The 17,792-nt window shown below is 38.5% G+C and overlaps 1 protein-coding gene across 4 annotated transcripts in view; it reads left to right on the top strand.

The window, feature by feature from the left end:
• The window catches only part of NAV3 (neuron navigator 3), an 830,862-nt gene that overhangs the window by 52,886 nt on the left and 760,184 nt on the right, over positions 1–17,792 (top strand). For 2 of the 4 annotated variants that reach the window (XM_041738591.1, XM_041738592.1), the window contains exon 2: positions 7,887–8,072. The exons of the other annotated variants lie outside the window; for them this stretch is intronic. The gene's annotated coding sequence lies outside the window, so the exon portion shown is untranslated. The remainder of the gene's footprint in view (positions 1–7,886; positions 8,073–17,792) is intronic. 4 annotated transcript variants of the gene reach the window in all.

Raw genomic sequence — 17,792 nt, 5'->3', positions numbered from 1 at the left:
CATCAGAAGGGTTATAGCTTGTGAATTATTGTGAAGTGGTGGCGAGAGGGTTATCTGAAATGGGAGTGAAAATTATCATACCAGATGTGTGGCTCATAATACGGTAGCTAAGGGAACTGGTGGGTGTTGAAGTGTGTGCATGTGCATGATTTTTAAAATTTATTTTGTCTTCCTGTGTGGCTTGGTTTTAATTGGGTGCCCTTCTCTTTGTTCACCTAGTCTTTCTCAAAGATGAAATTGTGCATAAGCAAATGCAAAATGTGGTTATGCTAAATTGTTTGCTAATGTAATCAGTCATGTTGGGACAGATTCATGTTTTCAAAGCAAGTACTATATCAGAATTGACTGGCTTCCACTCTTGGAGGATAACAAGAGATGCCTGGAGTGGCCAGAAATGTAGGGGGCGGTTCCAGCATAGGACTTCCATTTTTCCATTTCTGTCCCCAGCAACTTTCTAATATTTGCAGTTAAATAAGAGTATTATTGAACTTCTAGCAGGTTCATATGATCTCTCCTGACACCTTACTGGTTTTCCTGTTAATTCTGTTCAGTATCCTCCTTGCACCTCGCTGGGAATTTTCACTGTGGTCATTGTTTATATCTGACCCTTGTCGCTCGTGAGAGTGACCCACTTGGTTGTCAGTGGCCTGGCTTTTCCTCCGCCTTCCATCCTCTCCATTCAGGCCTTTTCTACACGAGTGCAAGAGCTGTTGGGAATTCAGTCCTATCCTACAACTGCTACCTGGATTCTGTTTTCCCTCGACCGACTAGCCTGATGTGCTTTGGTTTCTATGCAGATTGGTTACTTGCACCTCATTTATTGCTGCTGGTATGTTGCCAAGCTTTGTGAAAGTTTACCCTCAGGTGCTCACTGCTAGAATCTATGCTTAGCAATAAAAGTAGACCTGAGGGGAATCAGGAGTTCTTTTAGATCATTTACCTATGTAGGAAAAGTAAAACCTTGCACATCTCTCAGTTGACGATCATTTAATTGTAATTAAGTAGCTGCCAACCTTTCCTGAATATATAGTGTAATGACAGGCACCGTGTCACATTAGTTTACCTGGATATTCTCATTTCATCCTCATAATGGTCCTAGGAGGTTACTATTAATCTCTGTTTTACACATAAAGCTACTGAGACTCAGAAAGTTAAGTAACTTATCCAGGGTCACACAGATACTTGTTCAAGGTCACATGGTAGAGTGTCTTTAAGAACCTGGTTAGTTTAATCCAGACCCTATGCTTTTAACCATCACTGCATAATTGACATCATTCTTTCAGACACTATTGTGGGCACTGTGAACTTGTACCAGGAAGAAAGCATACTTCCATGTGAAGGACCATGATCCTTGCATAGGTCTCTGCCCTCAGTTACATAGATGGGTCAGTGCTTTCTATCCTGGGCACTCATCAGAATATTTTAATAGTACCTGAAGAGATGTTGGCTGAATTTTAACTAAACTTGGTTTGTAATGGGAGCATAGACAGGAAGGGGAGAAACAAGACCTCTTTCCTATTACAGTTATAGAGCCCTACCATGTATCAAAGTGTAAGGTCCCAGTGCACATGCCGGGATGGGGGCATGCATGCAAAATAACCATGAGAAATATGCTCAGATACAAAATATGAGAATTCAGGACTATAAATAAGTCAACTATTTGGTTCTGTGTTTGTAAGCAAGATAATGAAGTTGATAACTGAAAACCAGGAAGCTCTAACGCCACCTCGTGGAGAGATCACTGCAGTCAGGTTCTCCCCTCCTTTGCCCATCCTTCTGCTGGTGACCTGTGGTGATGGGAGGTGACAGTTTGGATGGGGATGTTGTGGTGTGCCTCTGCTAAGCACCTATGTTTCTAACCAGATGTTTGGCTTCCAAGAATTAGAGATGATGAAGTTGGATATCAAACATAGTGGGTAACCTTGACAGTTTATAGGTACCCTTCTATCGGTATTATTTTATTTATTGCATTTCTGTAATATAGGCAGGGAAGCTGTTATTCTTATTTAATAGGTGAGGAAATGGGTTTCCTGAGAAGGCTAATTGACTTGTCTAGGGTCACAACCAGTAAGTGGTAAAGCTGTGACTTGAAATACAGTCTTTTGTGTCTTAATCCAGGGGATTTTCCTGTTGTACTGTGTTCTTTAAAATGGATGAGACCGTTTTCATGTGCAGGCAGCAGCTGTTCCATCAGACAACTGCTTTTGCAGCTTCTTTTCCTTATTGTTTTGTATTTTGATGCCTTCATCATTTTCTGTATGACTGGCGGTCTGAGAGCTGAGGACTTCAATTTCTTGTCAAGAAGGTCCTAAATCTATTTTCTCTAGAGTTAGATGGATAACAAGTGGCAAGTTCTTATGTAGAATCTTTGTTTGGAATTTGCCATCAAAATGATCTTCAGCAGGGAGAGAGCTCTTTCTATCTGAAAGGGGGAGAGAGGTTTCATTTTGATTTTTTAACAGAGGAGAGGACTCAGCATGTGATTAAATTGCATTGCACTGGGCTTTTGCTTCTGTTTCAACGTTGTGGACTTTAGAGGTTGGTTGGAGTCTGATGACAGTCTCATTCTGCACATTCTGTATGCCCACTGGTTTCTGAGTTGTCTGAGATCAAGGCACTTGTGTGTCTTTTTCATTGCTGTATTCTCAGCATTTAGGAGATGCTTAAATAATTGAGTGATAAATGAAGGAACATTGGTTGTTTTCTTTCTCTTGGATCAGTGCTGTGATTCATTAGGAAGTTAGTGTGGCGCAGTAGTTGAAGGTAGACTCTGGAGTCAGACCTACTTGGATTTGACTCCTAAATGTCATCTTTCTGATAATTACCTTACCTCTCCGAGCCTCAGGTTTTTTTTAAATTGAGTATAGTTGACGTACAATGTTACATTAGTTTCAGATGTACAACATGGTGATTTGACAACTCTATACATAATACTATGCTCACTACAGAATAGCTACATCTGTCACCATACGCCATTACGATACCACTGACATTAGTCCCTAGGCTGTACCTTTCATCCCCGTAACTTATTTATTCCATACCTAGAGCCTGTATTTCCTATTCCTCTACCAGTTTGCTCAATCGCCCATCCTAATTCTCTCCTCTAGCAACCGTCAGTTTGTTCTCTGTACTGAAGGGTCTGTTTCTGCTTTTTTGTTTGTTTGTTCATTTGTTTTTTAGATTTCACACGTATGTGAAATCTTATGGTAGTTGTCTTTCTCTGACTTATTTCACTTAGCATAATACCCCCTAGGTTCATCTGTGTTGTCACAAATTTGAACCTTAGTTTTCTTAACTATAGAATGGATAGTATATAATGATACTATGCATGTAAAGAATTTAGCACATATTTGGCCCATAGTAAGTCTTGAATCTGTGCTAGTTGATCTGGTCATAATCATCTGAATTCATTTGGACTTCTGTACTTTTCATAGGATGAGCTAAAAATTCCAAGGTTATAATGTTTGCTTTTGCTATATCTCTAAATATGGTGCAGTTCTTGAGATTGTGGTATCAGTCCAACCCATAATTCTTCATCATGTCAAATCGCTTTGCATATTTGAGTGCCAGTGCACTGACTCATGCTCATTTTCTTTGGTCAGTTGGAGTTGAAGGCTTGGATATGAATTAGACCCTTTCACACTAGTATCTATGTTTATCTAAACAAAGTTTTGGAGAAAATCTAGGCCTGATTCGTGCAGATGAGCACGAGCGAAGTGAAACCTCTGGAAAACCTTTTTGTACCTGGCAAGAGATCTTTGTTTGATTGTTCCTACTATCATTTTTCATATTTTACAGAAGTCTAGACCAGAGTTTTTCAGCCTCACCACCCTTGTTATTCTGAGCTGGATAACTCTATATGTGGGTGGCTGTTCTGTGTATGATAGGATGTCTTGCAGCATCCCTAGCTGCATCTGTTAGGTGCCAGAAGCATTCCTCCTTTCCCAGTTGTGACAACCAAAAATGTCTTCACATTGTGCAGATGTCTCCCAGGGAAGAAAAATCACTCTGGGTTGAGAACCCCTGATGTAAACCCTACTGAGTTTGTTTCCTGCAGGATACTGTCTTCTTTTAACCAATGACTGACTTTTCTCATTTATTTCTTACTTTGTTCCTGTCATTCATTCTCAGCTCACTTCTTTTCCCTCTGAGAATACTGATGTGCTTAGGTCGAGGGAATTACTAAAGTGAAGGCAGAGGTTTAGAATCAACACTATTTTAAAAGTGCTCAATGATTATAAGTCTCAAGGACCACATTTCCCAGAAAGTAAAAGTAGTAAGTGTTTTTGCTCCTCTTTAGCAAATTGTCCTTTAGAAGGAAGGATAGAATTTTGTCTACATGGAGGCAAGTGACATTTGTCTTGCATTCTGCTCTTTCTTTCCTCTTACCTACTAATGCTCCCTTTCCAAAACTTCAAACTTATTCCTACTTACCTTCTGTAATGCACAGCAGTGCACAACATTTTATTGTCAATCTTCACTTTTTAAGGAGTTTCATATGCATTGGCTTTCAGCTAATGAATAGGAGAGCCAGATGATCAATCAAATTTGTTAGAAATTGGAAATAATTCAGAGGAGTTATTGTATTGGGCCTCTTAGCATGTGCATTTTGTTAAAAGTACAGCTTTCTAACTTCAAGAAGTCTCATGGGTTTTGCTTCAATGAAATAAAGAATTGTCGGCAGATGGGTGAGATAGTTTCAGATGTAAGAGTCTTCCCTGCACCTCATAGTCATGTCTCCTCAACCACCACTTTTTCTACATAGAGACAACCAACATTCATTTCAAGAGTGTGTTTCTGTTTGTTAAATAGGAGCCTAACGTGGGGCTTGACCTCCTGATCTGGAGATCAAGACCTCAGCTGAGATCAAGAGTTGGATGCCTAACTGACTGAGCCACCCAGGCATCCTTCAGGAGTTTTTAAATAGAGATTGTCCCACCTTCTTGGTACCCCTCTAATTTCTTGGAGTCCTCACCTATTTGATAGAATCATTTCTTCTGATTATACTAATTTTCTTGCTGCTGGTGGTAGAGCGCTATTCCGTATCTGTGGTCTGTGAGTAGGTAAGGATGTTGAGTGGAGGGACAGGTTGTGCATTGATGCAAGCACTGGAAGACAGAAACTAAGTTTTGGAGTTGTAAATTATGTGGGAGGCTTTGTAGAGGTGGTCACACAGTTCTGGTGGTGGGAAAGAGTTAATTTATTCCGAAGATTTAAATAACTCTGGAGGAGACAAGACAGCTGGAAAAAAATTTGAACGTGGCAAAGTTGAGATGTTATAAAGAAGATTGGGCGTAGACATACTAGAAAAACATTTGCTGCCTTGCCTATAAGAGGAGGGCTAGGAGGATTTATGTACAATCTGTAAAATGAGAGTATTGGCTTGCTCCCCTCTGACTCTAATACTCTGTTATTACTAGATGACATTCTTCAGAAGCTGGGAAAGCAGCAGTGTTTGCCGTATAATACCAAAAATGCAGTAGGAGCACTCTCCTCTCTGTACCTCAGTACAGCAAAAATCATGTAGTTGAGAGAAACAACTGCAGAATATGGGAGTTGCTTTAGACAGGAACTTGGGCCTACTTCCTCTTCTTCTTGAGTATGTTATATTCTGTGTTCATTGACTTAAGACTCACACATACCTGAGTTAGGTTCAAAAGTGAATTTATCACTTAAAGTATTTTCATAAGGTTACTTAGGTTTCTTAGGTCTTGCTTTCTTTCAGGATGTTATAAAGTATCCTATAATAACATAGTCATATTTAGAGTCAATATTGCCTTTCATTATACCTGAAATTTGTATAGGAAAATCTTTAGGAACAGGGCAGTAGAGCCAGGACAGATGCAGTCAAAATGGCCTACAATCACAAATAGAACATAACATTAAAAAACATAATTCTTCAACAGCTCTTTGTTAAGTGCATACAATACGCGATGTATTTTGCTATGTGCTGGGGCTGTAACGAGGAAACAAACAATCAGACAAACACAACAGCAACCATTTCCAAATTATAGTTTGCTTTTCTCAGTTTGCAAAAGCATGGTGATTAGAATAGAACCATCGCACAATACTAGACACCCTCAGGCGTGGAATACAAATGCATGTGAGGGCCCTTTGCTCTAGACATTTCTCCACATAGGGTCAGTTACAGAGGAAGTTACTGAAGGCAGGAGAAGTGGAAAATGATACGTCCATGTAGGAGAGTGGCCTAGAATACCTCTGGATTCATTTTATGTTGTTCTGGATAGATTCTTGGAACCCTGCCCATTTAAGCTTTTCTGAAAGATTAATTTGGGGTTCATGTTTCATCTGTAAGTGGTATGGTTTTTGGATCTCTTCTGTAGTTTGGGACTTGACAAAAACAGATGAAAATTCTGGGACAAGTCCTGCTGTCATAGAGGGTCCTCCTACCTACGGGTGGTTTACCCGCATGCTTTTGCTTTTGTTTTATGGGGTCTTCAGGCTGAACTCCACTCTCCTCAGTTTTCTTCAGGGAAGTTCTGGCACTCCCAAATAGGCCAAGGTTTAGAGGGAGGCTCAGGACAGGAGGGTTAGAGGTAGGTTGTAAATGATGGTTTAATACATTCTGTCCTTATCCTGGTAGTAAAATGTCCAACTGGCAAAGACACTGAGTCCTCTGTCTTGCAGCCTCTCTGTGACTTTAGGCAAGTCATGCTTCCTCTTCAGGACCCTTTTCCTATCCATAAAATGGGGGAACTGGAGTAGATAATTTCTATAAAGTCAATCAAAGGAAAATTATCTCTAATTGTACGTCTTCTTGATAATTCTCTTTTAAGAAATAGGATCGGTTCTAAAGCCTTCTCATAGGACCCTCAGCTGAATTTTGCTTGTAAAATTTTACTTGCTTGCTCTAAAGAGGGTAGCCTTTTAAGTTGAGAATGAGCATCCATACTCTCTCTTCTGAGTAACTTAGCCCAATCAATTTCTACTGTAAAGACCAAGATGGGGGGCAGCCCTGGTGGCTCAGCAGTTTAGCGCTGCCTTCAGCCTGGGGTGTGATCCTGGAGACCTGGGATCGAGTCCCACGTCAGGGTCCCTGCATGGAGCCTGCTTCTCCCTCTGCTGTGTCTCTGCCTCTCTCTCTGTCTTTCTGTGTCTCTCATGAATAAATAAATAAAATCTTAAAAAAAAATACCAAGATGGATTATTCAGTTACCTGTAGCATCCAGAATAGTGGCAATCAAATGGGGAAGAATGAGTTGAGTAATTATTATTGCTGCTTGAACAGACATAGGAGTAGGACTTCAGAATTCCTGGCTGCTATTTATTACTGTCTTGTGCTTGCCACAGCTATAAAGAAAACGCAACCAGAATAAGAGGTGTACTCCTAAGTCAGAGACACATTTTTTTCAGGCACTGCTTTATTTTTGTTTTTAAATCAGTAGAAGAAAGGGGATCCTAGAAGTTCATTGATCTGAGCAGCAGTAAGTTTGTACATTTGTCTTTTTTGTTGTTTTTGTTAAATATGATTAAATCACCAGACTGCTGGCACACCTCACTTGCATGCAATTGTGCACCATACATATTAGTTGTAGGAAAGTTACAGGCTCCCCCCCATCCAAGGAAAAGACAAAAACAGAAACAAAACTACTCTGGAAGAATAATTTTCAGTGAAATCTAACCTAACGTTGTTAAGTGGACTATGTCAAGGTTATACATGATAGGATAAATGATATCAACAAATGTTATTTCTGGGTGGAAATAAAAGGGTAAAAATGAAGAATGGGATCCAACTTCAGAAAATGCAAGATTGGTTTGAGATGAAAACACCATAATGTCCAGAAAAAAGATTATGTATAAATGGCACGTTCTGACTGAAGTTGTCATCAGCCACAGTGTCTGATGCATCCCTATTTCTTTTGCAGGAAAAATAAAAGGAAGTATACATTGCTATTGGCATCAAAGAAGCAATCCAAATCCAAAGAAAGAACTGGAATCCTTTTTCTTGCATTATCTCCAAAGCTGTCAGTGATGTAAATTATGCTTGCAGAACTTCTGTTATTGGGCAGTATTATAAGAAGGAAGAAAAGAGCTGTATTTTCGGATCCCAGGTGGAATACGTCTGACTGGCACTTATATCTCAGATTTTGATTTATAAAGCAAGAACAAAATCATGAAGGGAGTGTGCGTGTTGCCCCACCTAATCTGTCATTTTTTGAGTTACATCCAGTTTTATAACTTCGGGAAAGTTTTTTTTCCTGCTTCCCTCACATTTAGAAAAATAAATGCAGTGCTGTCATTGTTAGAGAATTCCAGAGTTCATTGTATTTAGAGAGGATCATAAATGATTTATTTACATTAAGAATTAGAGTTTCCAGATTGGTGATTAAAAAGGTTTTCAAATTCTAGATTAGAAATGTGGGAATTTCCCTTTGTGCTAAACACACTTGGAGAAGTTACAATTATACAACTCCTAGGAACCAATTAAAATTAGTCATTTGAGTTTTATTGTATTCATGGCAGTATAAACCTTACATGTTGTGAGTTTTGATTCATCTTTTTTATTTGGAATTAGAATGCCAGCCCTTTATTGATATTTAAAAATCGTAGGGTTCCCTGACTTAATGTAGTTGAAACAATTCCTAAGAGGCACATTTCTTAGCCCTTGACTAAACTCCTTTGTACTTCTACTTTCTTCAAACAACTAAACTGGAAGTAGGGCTGTTTAAACAGGAATGTAGCATCCAGTAATCACGAGTAATCCTTCTCCAATAGTCTTTCCTAGAAACATCTGGAATATGACTAATGGTTTGGGAAATAGGACCTATGAGTAAAAGTTAACAGGAATTGAAAATTATTTCACATGTAGATAAATAAGTGGTGATTTACATACAAATTGTAAGTCCATGAGGAACATTTGGAAGGACAGTCAATGTCATCTATTTTTCTGAATAATAAAGAGCATATATAACAGGAGAAATTTGTGTCAGGAATAAAAATAAAGAGTTGTAGGAATGGCCGAGATAGATGTTAACTTCTACAGTGCATTCAAGAAAAGACAAAAGCTAACTAATTATAAAACACCAGGTTTTGGGGGAGTGTACAAAATTATTTCCAGGTCTGTTGAAATATTTTTCATTTATCAGTGAAGTGATAAATATGCACCCATATCCTTAACATTGGTATCCCTTGTATCTATTCTTCTGCAGAGGTGTGGTGATGACCTGGTATTCTTGGAAGCAAATCTCAGGTACATAGAATTGGTTGTTCTAGAACACATATTCCAGGAATCAGAGACTCTCCTGGGTTCTCTACTGAGAATGTTGGAGGTATTCTTGGCAAGAAGTAAACCACAGTAAACTGTTAATAACCAAAAGGAGTCGCTGATGTCATGAGGCCTAAAAATATGTAATTAGGGAATCATAATTTGAAGTAGAGGAGTTGTGGGCAAACAGAACTCATTGGTTTAAAAAATATTGGAAAGTGTGTGTGTGTGTGTGTGTGTGTGTGTGTGTGTGTGTGTGTTTTGGTTATCCAATTTCCACTGCTGAAAATAGGGACCCAGTTTAGGAACTCAAAATGTAGCTAGAGCAAAGTATTAGACACAGTTTTCTGTATTTTTGAGAAAGTGTTAAACACATTGTAGGTATTTCTTGGTTTAATGGCATTCTTTGTATTTCATGATGCATTCTTTTATTCCATTATCACCTCCTTTCTTCCTCTATACTTTTGTGTGGGCTTGAAATAAAATAAAAAATTCAGAGCTATACAATGCTGTCAAGCCCATAATGAAATATAGCTTTATTGATGTGTGCTTCAAGGGTTTAGAGCAGTCTGAGCTGCTAACTGTGGTGTTAAAAATTGTTTGATACTCCCCTCCCTTAAATCCTTTGAAAAGAGCAAATTTTTTATGTTCATGCAAAAGATCCCTTATAAGATAGTGAAGGAGGCATGTGGTTTGCTCATACATGGGGTTATTTTATTATTATGGAACCTGTGCAGTTGTTAAAGGAAGAAGCAGCTGTGTGGTAAAGTGGTAGCAAGCTGTTTCCTATAAAGTCCAAGGGCTCTACAGTATAGGAAATTTACAGAAAATCTCAGTCATGCCTATAAATTTCAGTTATATGAATGTGTGACCAATGTGTTATGATATAAATGAGATCAGAGTATGAGAATGGGACCCCGGTTATATCTCTTAGTTTATGTATCTTAACATCAATTATTTTAATTTAAATGACTGGGCAATTTAAAATTTTCAAATAGCCCAACAACAGTTGATAAGTAGAATGATGATTTCATAATGGGGCTTTATGACCATTTTAGGTCATCTGAACTTTTTCAATAGAGACTAACTACCTTGATCTTAAATAATCACAGCCTTATGTTTGCATCAGGATGTCATTGATAACATGCGAAGGGACGAAGGTACCTCACATTTAGTCAGAGGAGTAGCCAGGCGAGGCTACTAGAAGAGCAGGCGAGGCCAAACAATTAGTGTTAAGGTCCAAAAACTAAGGGACATATAGAAATGTGCTATTCAGTTAGCAGGACCTGCGGCCTAGGCATCACCTGGGTGCTTGTTAGACATGTAGAATCCGAGGTCCAACCCAGACTTAGTGATTCATAGGTTGAAACCGAACCCCCATTGTAAGGGTATTTGGAGGTGGAACCTCTGGGAGGTAGTTGGGCTGTGAGGGTGAAGGCTTCATGATTGGGATTAATGCCCTTATAAAAGAGGGTCCAGATTGCTCCCTTCCTGCTGCTGCCATGTGAATCAGGCCTGGTCTTTGAATCAGGAAGCAGGTCCTCACCAGACACTGCATCTGCTGCTGCCTTGATCCTGGACTTCCCAGCCTCTAGAACAGGGAGAGAGAAATTTCTGTTGTTTTTAAGTCATCCAGTGTAAGGCACCTTGTTATAGCAGCCCGAACTAAGATAATATATACATTCAAGTGTAGGAACATGGATCTAGTTCCCTGAGATGGAATGGGTCTGAAATTGAAATTAGGATATATAGAGTGAAGCATCTTGAGCCTGGGAAGCTCTCAAGTACAGGATCAGGATCAAAGGAGGGTATGTGAGTTTGGGTCGGTTTGTTTCAGTGGTGGAAGGGTAGGTTAAGGGAGCAGATAGTATTTTGAGTGGTTGCCATAGTTAAAACCCTCATTATTGCTTGGCATTTGGTTTTATGGAGTGTGCGTGAGGGGCCTTGTTTACAATTAGGGGTGAAACACACACTGGATGACTGTGGAGTCTGGCAGCTATTAAATGTTGGAAAAATCAGAGACTTGGAAGTCTTGTGAGAGTGGAAGACCCCAGCTGAGTCAAGTTTAGGGAAATGAATGTTGTTGGCTGAAGGTGAGTCGGCCTCTTGGGGGGTGGAAAACCAATCAAATCTTACTCCTTAGAGAAAAGGCATTTTATTAGTGGGATGTTTGCTGAGTCTGGCTTAGCTGTGTCCTCTCAGGTCAGATGAAGAACTATTGCATGCACGTGTTCTCTCCAGAGGTCAGTGAACCTGGGACTTTGGGGCCAGGCCGAAAGATAGAAACACTAGTAAAGCATTAGGTTTTGCTAAGTTGAGATATGAGAAACAGTAAAACCTACATTTTCTGCTGGAAATGATAGGAAGCCACCAATCTTATGGCTGGAGAACTGTCAATAGTTATTTTTTGTTAATTTAAAATTTTAATTTTAATTAAAATTAATTTTTATGTTGATTTTTGTTAATGTTAAATGCATAATATAATACAAAAATATTGAGTAAAATTTTAAATCAATTTGTACTATAGTATGTATGCAGCTTTCCATATTTTGGAAGGAAAAAGAATTTTATTCATGAAAGCACTTGAAATTTTCAGAAGAGAACACAAGCATCTTTTAGTAACAACGATTCTTTTGAATAAAGAATGTGTAGGGCTTATTTATTAAGGCTATAATAAGGACCAAAAGTCGAGATCTTTCTATGAACTACTAGCACTGTAGGCAGGAGATGATGAGATGGGTTGCAGTATATTTTGGTCTGTGCCAATTATGTCAATGAGATCAGAGGTATATGTAAAATATATTTTTAGTGGTTGCACAGCACTTAAGATGTGGCAGTCCTTATCCTACACCCTTGTGGTTTAGCTTGGCAGATCTGAGATGGGGACATAAGCCACAAAGTGCTGTGGGTCTTGAAACAAAATGAAGTCATGCATTACGGTAAAGCGGGGGAGGAGGAAAATCAACATTTTCCAGTAGTCAAACTCTACATAGATACTTCAGATACATTTCACTCTTTCTGTATTTATTGCCTACTAAAATTCTATAAAGATTGCCTTAATTTCCCTACCTATGGATTTATGGGACTCCATGTCTTGCAGTGAACCATGTTCATGTTCATGGTTTCTCAGTGCTGAGTGGAGTCCTCCAAAGCAGTGATCTCTGTATACAGTGGGTGTTACATGATCAGTTCTTTTGTTCATTGATACTTCGTTGAGTGCCCATGGTGCAGCTTGTTGGCAGTGTAGCCATTGAGGACCTACTGAGGTCATTCAAGTGATGGGAGGTATGAGTTTGGATCGAGAGGTAAATGTGAAGAAGTGAGGAGACAGTGTGGGTAGACTCCAGGCAGACAGGAAAGGATGACACTTAACACCAGTGGTGACCAGGCAGCAGGTGTGGCTCGACCTCCCCGCTGCTCACTACTTGGGATGCCACCTGTAGAACATGCCTGCGGGAGCTCCTGGACTGTGACTTAAGTAGGATGGCTGGGAGGCTGCCTTTGGTCTAAGTAAGTGTTTCAAACTGGAAAATTGGAAAAACTATCACCAAAGTGTAACCATCCCTGGTAAAAGGATGCTTTGTTGAGATAAGCTAATCTTATTTGTGTTCTAATTACCTGTAAATGTTAGAATGAGAATACATGTGGTAATATAAAAACAAACGGAGATATTGATCTTAAGGGTTGGTTTTATTGGGTTTTCCATTCAGAATCATAATTATGCGTTGTTTCTGGCACTCGATTATTCTAGAAGTCATGATACAAATTCCTTATAGGAAATGGCTGTTTTTAACCTTTTTTTAAAATGTAAAAACATTTTGGTCTTTTCAAGGGATAATTTGGTTGATATAAAAATGCTTTCATTTGAGACATTTTCTTCTTGCATGTTTCTTGTTATTTTAGCTTCATTTGACTCATGAATCTGTGCCCTGTGTATTTGTCTATTATTCCTCCTGATTTGAGGTGTATATTCCTAGGCTTAAATCATCTCAACTATACATATGTATTATGAGTTCAGGAAGGGGAACTGGAAACTATCCTCTGAATGATCCTGAGAGATTTCTATTGTTATTTTCTTTTTCTTATTTTTAAAATATTTTATTTATTTGAAAGACAGAGAGAGTGTGCACAAGCTGGGGGTGGAAGGAGGGAGGTACAGAGGGGGAGGGAGGTGCAGGGAGTCCAAGCCAAAGTTCTGTCCCAGGAACCTGGGATGATGACCTGAGCCCAAGGCAGATGCTTAACCAACTGGAGCCACACAGCTGCTCCTGTTTTTTTTTTTTTTTTTTTCTTTTTAAGAGACCCTAAAGGATATCCTGAATTATTCCCACTAAGATTAATGTTTGTTTCTGAATGGTCATAGATAATTGAAAATAATCCAATTATTATTTAGCGATAGGTTGTTAAGATTGACCTGGAGGTGTTTTCTAGGAGAGAAAAATGTCAGCATTACAATTTGCTGTTTGGGTATCATAAGAATATACTGCATATTAAATACTAAATATATATGTTTGTATGTTAAAATTTCCCAGACTAAATTTGTATAAATGCATAGTAGATAATGCAGTAGTTTTCTGTTAATGCCTCTGATTATTTTTGGTCTTCATGCTTTGAGCTGCTGTTTTCGAGTCAGTTATATGTGTATTTGTTTTTTAGAGACAGATGATTTTTCATGGGAAAGAGAGGCAGCCTTTTGTCTTTTGTAAGTGAATTCATGGAATGCATTTTAGAAATGGATTTTCTGTGGCAAGACCTGATCCCACACATTGTTGAAACTTTTATTAGTCAGGCCTTACCAAATTTCCATTGAGCACTTTTCTCCCTCCACTTAAACATTAGGACATGAAGAGAATTTCAATAGCCTAGAAAATTTACATACATCTATTCAGGGAATCAAAAGATTTCCTTTAAAATTTTTTATTTGACTTTGTAGTGAAAATTTTGTGGTAAAGTGTGATAATCGTTAATAAGACAACGTGGAGTAATAGAACTGTAAGGCACCAGTGACCAATAAAATGAATAACAGTTTTAATGTGGATTTATTTTTTGGAGGGATGGTATTTAAGGTCCCATTTTTAAAAACTGCCTTGACACCAGCTCCTAATTCAATTAGCTTTCCAACTAAAAGCCCTTCTGTAATAATCAATTAGCAAGCCACGCTGGAGGAAACCTCACTGTGTGTAAATACAAAGAGCTTGCGCCCCGTGTGTGTGTTTGTGTGTGTGTGCGTGCACTGTGTGCCAGCGTGTCAGTAGAACTGAGGAGTGTGTGTATGTGTGCGTGTATGTATGGATTTGGCTGTGTGTGTGTGGGGAGACAGGGTGGGGAGGTCTGCTCCTGAAGATGCTTTGTAAATGTCTTTTGTTTTCATGTATTTCTCTTTCCCTTTGTCTGCAGTCACTTGGATCCTCCTCGGCACCAGTGCCCTAAGTGACAGCCCCTGGCAGTAATGAGGCTGCGCGCGCTCCACTATAATTGAACCCTGTCAGCGCTGCCCATTAAGGCCGTGGTGTGCATGCCAGCTCTTTAATCCAAAACCCATTTCTTCTCCTCCATCATTTCCCTTTTACTCATGGCACTGTTTCAAGTCCTGATCCCCCTCATTGTGCATGTAGAGGTTCAGGAATGGAGAGTAATTGGTGTTGGTGCACCCCTCTTAAGGAGCAACGCTGTTAATAAAGACGTGTTCACATCTGCAAACTAAGATCATTGTGTCATGATTGAGCATTGTTTGGGCTTCCTGAATAGTCTATTTGCAGTTAGGTTTTTTTTTGTGTGTGTGTATGTGTGTGTGTGTGTGTGTGTGTGTGTGTGTATTCAGATCCAGCATCTCAAACTCTCAGAGTTCCGTGATACAAAGACAGGTCATTATGATGAAAAACACACATGTTTAATTTGCTTTTATACTGAAACTAATTACACATTGTGAAATCCCAACGAAACGTAAAACTTCAAGTGGCCGTTAATTTTCTTCCAGGCACAAAAATAAAAATAATGGGCTTCTTGATTATTATGCTCCTGGTTAGTCACAATTTCAGAGAAGAACTTCTTTCTTCGGATAGTTGTGTTGAATGTTATGATATCAACATCAAAATAATAGCAGGAGAACACCAGTGTGCTTTTAGCTGCTTTGCTTTTTCTTATACAATGTGTTCAAATTTATCATTGTTTTCATTTTTGTACCTTGCATATGTATGATCCTTTTGTGTGTTCAAATCCTCTGGTATGAGCAGAGATGACTTAGTTGTCACTGACATGGTAACAGGTGTAACTCTGTTTAGAGCCTTGCTTTCATCTCCTCATGCTAAATTCACCCTTTTTTTTACACTCAAAAATTGTAATGAAATGAAATCCCCTTTTGAATAATTTGAAATTTGTAATCTGATTGAAGCTTATCTTTTAATGTGTTTTCCAAGTAGGAATCAAAGAAAATATACTTTAGGCCTTAGTAGGAAAGGCAATTCAACTCAAGTATCACCTAATCGAAATACAGAAATATAACTGTGGTCCAGCCTATGGGTAGCAAATGAGGGAAGGATGTGGGAAGGTAAATGGAAGGAGGTATTTTCAAAAATATATTAAAAATTCAAGTGAGTCCCTAGAAATTAATAGTTGTAAATAAGTTAGATTTATTAACATTATCACTTGCTTCTAGATAACTTTGAAGCTTTGTTTAAACTAAAGAAGTGGGAATGCTTTTTTAAATGAATGGAAATTCTTGATATTTGATAATTAAGTTATTGTCTATTAAACTCTTTTGTTATGCAGGCTAACGTGGGTCTAAGTATTTCAGGACTCACTTTCTATAAAAGTAAAAACCAGAAACAGTTATCAGGAAAAAATATCATTGCAATTTGCCGGTGAGATTTATTTAATTATTATTTAATATTCTATAGTTGCTGTAGTTCAGTGTTTGAACACAATAAAATTTTCAATCAAAATTCAGTTCAAATGGGATCCCTGGGTGGCGCAGCGGTTTGGCGCCTGCCTTTGGCCCAGGGCGTGATCCTGGAGACCCGGGATCGAATCCCACGTCGGGCTCCCGGTGCATGGAGCCTGCTTCTCCCTCTGCCTGTGTTTCTGCCCCCCCCCCCCCTCTCTCTCTCTCTCTCTCTATGACTATCATAAATAAAAAAAAGAAAATTAAAAAAAAAATTCAGTTCAAATGATGAAAATTCTGTGTGGGTAGATACTTTTGCCTCTGTTGTACAACCTCTACTTCTCAGAATGGCAGAAGTACTCAACAAATTTGTATTGAATTCATTAATTCATTTTACAATACAAACAGATTACTGTTACAACAAAGATTTTCAGTCTAGCTTCTAGGCTGTAGCAGAATAACCAAAGAAAGTATCCTTTCTTATTTTCTTATTGAGACAAATGTGTATCCAGGATGAAATTCAGTCTGTAAAGTAAGCTTTTAAACTTTGCACAACCAGCTGAATTTGTAATTGTTCCTATCCTTATAATCAGATGTTAAAATTATTTGTTTTAAACGCCTCATATTTTCCTGCTAAGTTTTGTTCACTAGATGTTGTCAGGTAAGATATTTTTTAAAAACAGTAATGCAAATCAAAATTGAGTCATTTATCTCTATTAGAGGAAGCATAACCTATGTCTTGATTTTTTTTTTTTTAAGAAAATAGTTCAGAAAAGTCTTCTTAAGATGGTTGTTTGAGCTATGTGAAACTGGCACATTTTTAGTTGAAACCTACCAATTTATGTCTTATTTCCAGATCATGAGGTCAGAAGATATTTGAATTTTTCTCCTGCTCCTTTCTCTCTCCCCCTACCCACTCTGTGTGTGTGTGTGTGTGTGTGTGTGTGTGTGTGTGTGTGTACACAGGGTATGTGTGATGAAAAATTTGAACATGGCATAGGGAGCAGCACATGCCATGTAGTTCTAAATAAACCACCCAAGAAATAAGAGTGCTTCAAGTCTCTTTTTATCCTAAAAAAAGAGTTAAGGTGGGTATGGGAGTCAAGTGGACTGCACCCTCAAATTTTAGGGCTCTCCTTGATTTTGATGTCATTAGCAATTTGACCCTTGATTATAACCATATGACTGGGAATTTTCACCAAGATAGAGACATGATTCAATGATTTTTTAAAATATAAAAGCCCAATTACAGTGAAAGGAAAATAAACATATGTTATATGTCTTGAAAAATACTTGAAGAATTTGTCATTGTGGGAGTTTCATATGCTGTTTAAATGAAAAGTCAGTGTTTAAGTTTGTTGCATTTTGAATACTTATGTGAAAGAGGGCATCAGCAGATGATTTTCCTAACATTCCTTCTCCTCCACATTTTTTCCCAAATTTTTGAAATCAATCACTATTATATTTCTTGCAGATGTCACAGTTATACAAGGGTCCTCGCACAAACACAAATGAGTGTTTCAGAGACTGAGCCTCTTGGAGACCTAGACAGTGTTGTTTTAGGAGTGGATGTATTTTCTGCCACAGGAAGAGGCCATGGGTTTTGCAGAAAACACGATTAGACTTAAAGGTGACAAAACCAGATAATTGTGCCCCTTTCCTGTCTTTCATTTAGGCTCAAGCAGA

The sequence above is a fragment of the Vulpes lagopus genome, chromosome 23, assembly GCF_018345385.1.
Source record: "Vulpes lagopus strain Blue_001 chromosome 23, ASM1834538v1, whole genome shotgun sequence".
NCBI classification, from domain to species: domain Eukaryota; kingdom Metazoa; phylum Chordata; class Mammalia; order Carnivora; family Canidae; genus Vulpes; species Vulpes lagopus.
This window is presented reverse-complemented; position numbering and strand designations above follow the sequence as displayed.